At 44.9% G+C, this 6,562-nt stretch overlaps 1 long non-coding RNA gene across 1 annotated transcript in view; it reads left to right on the top strand.

Annotated features, from left to right (window-relative positions):
• Positions 1-5,992, top strand: part of LOC110324158 — a 6,106-nt gene extending 114 nt beyond the window's left edge. The window contains exons 2-4 of the long non-coding RNA XR_002380673.1: positions 89-266; positions 5,663-5,738; positions 5,837-5,992. This is a non-coding gene — a long non-coding RNA (uncharacterized LOC110324158). The remainder of the gene's footprint in view (positions 1-88; positions 267-5,662; positions 5,739-5,836) is intronic.
• Positions 5,993-6,562: the final 570 nt, after the last annotated feature.

Below are 6,562 nucleotides of genomic sequence, written 5' to 3'. Positions count from 1 at the left end.
GTAGAGCTTTAAAAAATGAGTGGTAAGAATCATTTTTGACACACAACCACCTGAGCTCTGGTGGAACTGAAATGTTCTTTCCTCCAAGGTGGGAAGTAAGCGGATCGGAAAAGACCCAGTGCCTAATAAAGCGAGAGAAGATGGAGAAAAGTTTTTGCAGTGGAGTTGTGTGCAGTTGGGATGGAACCCTGGATTAGAATCACCTACCACACCCAGAGCGCTGCGTGCTGGACCAGCAAGGGGCATCGAAGGAAGGAGTGCTCGAGGTAATTAAACATTTCCAGACACTGGAGGGCTGTTACCTGCACAGCGATTTCCGGCTGGGGGGCTCTGAAAACGTCTGGCTGCGAAGTTTTTAACCAAGTTCCCCGAACCAATCATGAAGAAAACGCGCCCCCTGCTGGCGAGGAAGCGACATCTCTCAGTGTCCTTTCCTAGAAGAGCCAAGAACTCAGCTATCCCTTTTTTAATTTTACCCGAGTGGTTTTCAAATGTTTTCTTTTTTCTCAACTAAGTTACGGCATTTCCCATTACTCTTTTAAAATCGCGTGCACTCCTACTCTTCTAGAAGAAGGGAGAATTCTTCCCCACCCCCTTCGAAAGTTTGTGCTTCCTTGCATCAAATCAGGCATTTCTGATTTTATTTATTTTAATAATCTGAAGTCTTCAGCATTTTCTGCCTCCAGTGCCCTTTCATCTTGAGAACCACTATGAACAGAGATCTGCGGAAAAATCTGTGGTTCTCAAGGCTGGACTGGGGTGTGTGTCTTCTGTCCAGCCACCCTGAGTTGAGGTTACCTCTCTCTCACTCTCTCATCATGGTTCAGGACTCCCTGGAGCACATTACCATCACAGATCTGTTTCAGATTCCCTGACGAAGCATAGGAATGGGAAGAGAATCTGTTTCTGTGGACCATTTCCCCTAAATTCTTGAGGCCACTTGTGCTTTATTCTCTCCTGTTCGCATCCCTTTCCATTGTTGAGTTCTCCAAGAGTGTTTTTTCATTGGACCCTCTTTTTTTCTTGTTATCCGCGCACAGGTTCTCTGACAGAGATCTGGACACAGAAACCCTGAGATTCTCCTTGAAAACAAGTCTTAGACAGTCCCAAAGCTACAAAAGAAATGCCAGGACTAAGAGATCATGGTACTTTATTCCTTGGAACAAATTATTGAGAAAGTCAGTCACACACACACACACACACACACACACACACACACACGACCACCACCACCAACAGCAACAACAACAGCAACACTACAGGGATGGACAAGTCCTCACAAGGAAAAGATCAGTGCTCTGCCCTGCTCCAGATCAAGGAGATCCCATCCTTCCTGGTACCTATCCTTACCTTTGCCCCACTAAGGAGTAGAGTGTAGCCATGTCTTCCTCATCTTCAACTTTCAGGAAAGGGTGCCAAGGGATTTGACCTCAGCTAGATGGTTCAGGACACTATCATATGTGCAGCTCTTGCCTCTGTCACCCAAAGCCTCAAAGTGCTTAATCTTGATACTTCAACAGTATTACCTATCCAGTGGAAGGGGGTCACATGACTGGGTCTCCTTTGTGTTTATGTCAGGGAGACTTCTGTAGGCCATGCTGCCATATTCAGGAGGTGCCAGGCCACCAGAGTGGTGACCCAGGTCAAAGAGAAGCTGCTGCCCTCTGAAACCTGGAAACCATCCTCTCTGGTGCAGTGTTTTATGTGTGGTGTTCCTCCACCAAGAGACTTGAGCTTGAATACCAACTTTTGGTAGATGTGGGCATCAGGTTAGAACTGAGAACACTGACTAAGGAGCGAACCCAGCGAGAACAAGCTGAGAGGGGAGCATTCTGCTAGGAAAAGAAATGAGCTTTCCGATTTCTATGACGTCAGAAGAAGGGACATCTATATGTGTCGTCTCACAGCTCAGTGGACCATCTGCAACCAAACCAGAAAACCCAGTTCATTATGTTAACCATCCACAAAGACCAAGCATCCCTTCTCCATGGTCTAAATTGGTACCAGAGTACCAGCTCCAAACACAGCCACATTTCCTCTGATGACTCCGGGAAAATCCATTTGCTTATAGCAAACCCAGTTTCCTACAGAGAATCTTCTCACTAGAGAACAAAGCACTGTTCAAACACTTTGAGCAAATAAAAATATAAGAAAGACAATATGTTATTGTGTGTGTGTGTGTGTTTTTTTTTTTTATCCAAAATGATGTGCTGTGCTCTTTTGGGTGTATTTAAGTGTTTGTTTGCACTTGATAGATTAGCAATAAGGAAATGGAAAAAAAAACCTTAAAACTAATTATTGTAACTGTTATATTATAGATAAAAGAGTTACAGGATTAATTTCATTTTCTAGATAGTCAGACTGTACCACATGTCCTAGGGGATTTACACAAAGGGAAAGAGCCATGCCTTGTAGTGCGAAGTGTTCATCTTAAGTTTCTGGTAGTCAGGAAGAGTTGTAAACGACCATGAGACTCACAGGGATGGCAGAAGAGCTCACACTGCACTGTTGGCAAAGACTCACGGTTTGTGTCCGCAGCACAGGCTATGCCAGTCTTCAGTAGCTTGGCACCAAAGGCATGAGCTAAGGATAAGCAGTGACCGGATAATGCCTGGCCGTTGAGCAGTTCAGTGAAGTAGTTCTTACTGGGAGAGTTCTGAGAGTTTGTTAAAGACTTACAAGGATGCATCTCAAAAATCTCATGTGGCTAACTCACTTTGTCAGAATGCAATCCCCAGGTCACATCTTCAGCACTTCGGACTTAAGCAGCGGCCAGAAGTGCCCCCCTCCCCCGGAGTCTGCACACAAGCACGGCTCTGCCCACTAGCAAGCACTGATGTTCCTGGAACGAGTCCTCCATAGTCCTGCAGGCACAGGGCTCTTCCCAAAGAACGTCCTGAGGAGTGAAAAGTTAACTCGATTCAAAAGCATGGCTGTCTCTTTGGCAACATCTTACACCTCTTGCCAACCGTCTTGTCTCCATAAAAGAAAAAGGTTGAACATGGATTTCTTCAAAAGCTATCTAAGTTCCTCACCTCGAAAACTCCACTGCCTACTTGTGGAAGAGTGTTGTTTAGAGGCAGGACGCCCAGGTTTGTTTCTAGCCACATCATAAGAAGGCTCTCTGGTGACCAACACGTAGGGTTTATCTGGATGTATAATTCTCTTAGGTCTTAGAGAAATACATATCTCTGTTCAAAACAGAATAGTCATTTTCCTAGGAGTAAGATCTCCCTTAGAATTTCAGAGAATCGGGAGACTAGCAGTAAACATAGCTGAGACACAAGACATGTGTTTTCAGAGCAGGAAGTGTGCCCAGTTTGCAAGAGAAATTCCGACCTCTAAAATCATCCAAAATGTATTTGCCCCTCCCACCTCCCTTTCATTGTAGCTTGCTGTGTACCCCCAGAAGCTGCATGGAGGAATTTCAGCCAGCTGAATGAGGGAGGAGCTATAGGTATGTCCATTCGTGCTGCACAATTTAGACTTTTTTCCTAAGTAGAGACTTCTCCACACAGAGACAGTCTAGACAGCCAAATGGAAATACTAGGCTAGCTAACTGCTCTTGTGTTAACATGGGTCAGGAGAGTAGGCACTAAACAAAAGGTTGATTTCCTTTTAAAAATCTGTTTGCTTGTTTTTTTTTTTTCATTTCTTTTGACAGTACTTTCCAGTTTTGTTTTAATAAAATCCCAGTTTCCATGTCTATAATTCTACAAGTAGTATAAATTGTTCTATGCCTTGAGTTTTAGTCAACTGTTGTGTACATAGATAACAACAGCAGCAGCAGCAGCAACAACAACACCACCAACACACACACACACACACACACACACACACACACACACACCACAGTGGTTATGGAACTGTTTATAAAGATGGCTTTGGTAAAGCTATCCAGGAACCCCAGTAAAACAGAAAATGTCTGTGAGCCCAGTCGCTAATACCAGCTGAGTGACTTTGGTCATGAAGCTTGGAGCCAAGGTCCCTTGAGGAAACAGGTTTCTTCTGTGTGCTGCTTGCAGCAGGAGGTCACCCTTCTGTGACCCCCTTCTTACTGACAAACAAGTGAGAATCAGGGTCCCTGCTATGGCTGAGGCGGTAGCTGGGTCCAGACCACATAGCTGGCTTCTAGAAGTGGAGTGAAGCCGCAGAGGGCAGAAACTAGACCTATAACTATCACGGACTCTTCTCTGTGGAGCTGGGCAGGTGCTCCAGTCCTACATGAGCTTGGTGAATTCTCTTAAGCAAATTAAGCAACCCAGCATGGTGGTTCTTCTTCCTTTGGATCTGAGATGAGATAGTATACAGCTTTTCCTGAAGTTGCATAGCTAGGAAAATCTGTAGTTAAGACTCAAACCAGGTATGTTTGATACCAAAGCCAAGTTCCTAATGGCAACATCCTAGACTCATAGTGGTCTGTTAGGAACTTCAGCATTATCTGGCGAATGATAGGAATGCATAAGCATGGGCTCTTTCTCAGACCTACTTTTCCAGAACCTGAATGTTAATACAACCATTGTAGCCATAGGTAGGCGCACAGACATTTACAGTACACATCATTCCAATTCCTTGGCCCAGGCGTTAGTCCTGCTTTACTGTCCATTTCTAGAATATAATAAGAAGGAGAAATCAAGCAAAATACTAACACTTAGAAAAAAACCACAAAGGTTCTTGGAGAAGCATGTATCCTAAAGCTGCTCACACTTCTACTTTGTCCTACAGTAAGTCAATGCCCCTTGACCATCAACCTGACTGGCTCTCTCCCAAGGGGCCTCCCCCATCCTTGGTACCTGGAATTCAGGCCACCTGAGCAGAGTCTCTGAGGAAGACCAGAAACTTCTATGTGAGAAATGGTAGGCTTCTAAACGTGTATTCCTGAAAGTAGGAGCCAGAGATGAGCCAGAGCCCAATGGGAATTATGTAGCAATGGGACCTGCCCCACCCTCCCTCCTCCCACATCCTAGCATACTGGCTCATAGATTCTTGGTGGAGGCACTCACTTAACACAGTTACATGTAAGACATGGATGTCTGTGCATTGTTAAGGCTATCATTCTAATCTTGGCACAGTATCATTTTTTAAATTTAAGAGGCATTGCTAATTAGCAGTGTTACTATTATGCAAGGGATTGATGCCTTGGAAATCACGATGTTTGTAAATGTGCTGTCTCTTGGATCCTCCAGCTCTCTGTCAAACTCAAAGTGTTTATTATATCATTGCCAGTTGATGCTCTACCAACAAAAAGGAAGTCAGTTACAGTGAGTGCATTCCATCTCCTTCACCTCGTATTTTTACAATCAAATGTAGAAGGTGCCTAAACTGGGGCAAAGAACTGAGAGTCAAGCTATGGAAAGCATCTGAGGGTGTTGTGGTCTGGGTAGGGTCCAGAAGGCATCGTCTCTCTTTCCCTGGGTGTATCTTCTCCTCTGAGAGCCTGGTGTATTCAGCTGGTTCTCTCTAACCATCCTTCTTATTTGGAGTTTGAGGGAGGTGGGGATGGCAGCCATCAACACATCAGGGGATTGCGCATTTTAAGAGGAGTATCTGGAAAGAATCATGTTTAAGCAGAGAAATGGTAGAATTCCCACTATTAAAACTCTGTATATAAAATGTTGGGGGGAGACTTACACTTATCATCTTTGACATTCCCATTTCAAAGTTGAGAATTTTGATGCCCCAAATATGACTCATCCAGCAACAAAGCTGCAACTGGAGACCAGCTTTCCCTGCAACGGGTGAGTGGTGAATTCACTACACACTCCCCAGTTTTGTGATTTAAATCTTGAAGGGGGGACTGGATCACCAATGGCCTCTGTTTTCTCTGTTTGAATAGGACAAGGACACATTCTGCAATGATGCTTCTGGTGAGGAGCTCCTTGTAGGCACACAAGGATGCGCAGATGCAAGTGTGCCTGCGCCTGGGGGTTAGACGATTGCTGTTCATTGTAGCAGCTTTATGAAAACATTAAATGTCATTACTTATTTCTTCATGTCCAAAATGTATACTTCAACATTTTTCTTCTGTAGACAAGTGTCGCTTTTACTGCAGTCTTCAGGCCAGATGTTCTTGGTATAAGTGGTAACAGCTGCCATGCTGGCAAGAGTGTGGCTTCAGCCAAGTCACTTACCAAAAGGGCCCCAGAGCCGTCTGTTCAAGAACACTGACATGGCAGAAGAAACCCATACCTGGCCCTCCCAAGCTTCTTGGGAAACGTTGTGAAGTCTGGTACAGAGGGTTTGGGGAGGGCATGCTGCCAAACCCAGGCCTGTGTTTCCTTCTTCCTTGGTGATGAGCTGGGGATGCAGGGCAGGGAGAGCCAACTCCTTCCCTTCAGGCTCTGTTCAAAGCATTTGTAGTGCCGTCACCCATTACCCACATCCTCGTTTGTCTGGAGACCAAGTCGCTGCCCTTGCATTCTGTCACACTCAACGCAGCCTCCTATGATCTCAAGTTGACATTGTATTGTTTTTGAATTTTACTCAACTCGAAGCCGCCTGGTAGCATTTATCTTCTCAGCTCCCTTGGGCCTTGAAGAATTCCTCAGTAAGGTCCTATCTC

Source organism: Mus pahari, chromosome 7 (genome assembly GCF_900095145.1).
Source record: "Mus pahari chromosome 7, PAHARI_EIJ_v1.1, whole genome shotgun sequence".
In the NCBI taxonomy this organism is placed as follows: domain Eukaryota; kingdom Metazoa; phylum Chordata; class Mammalia; order Rodentia; family Muridae; genus Mus; species Mus pahari.
Note: the sequence above shows the minus strand (reverse complement) of the source record. Positions and strands in the feature narration are given on the sequence as shown.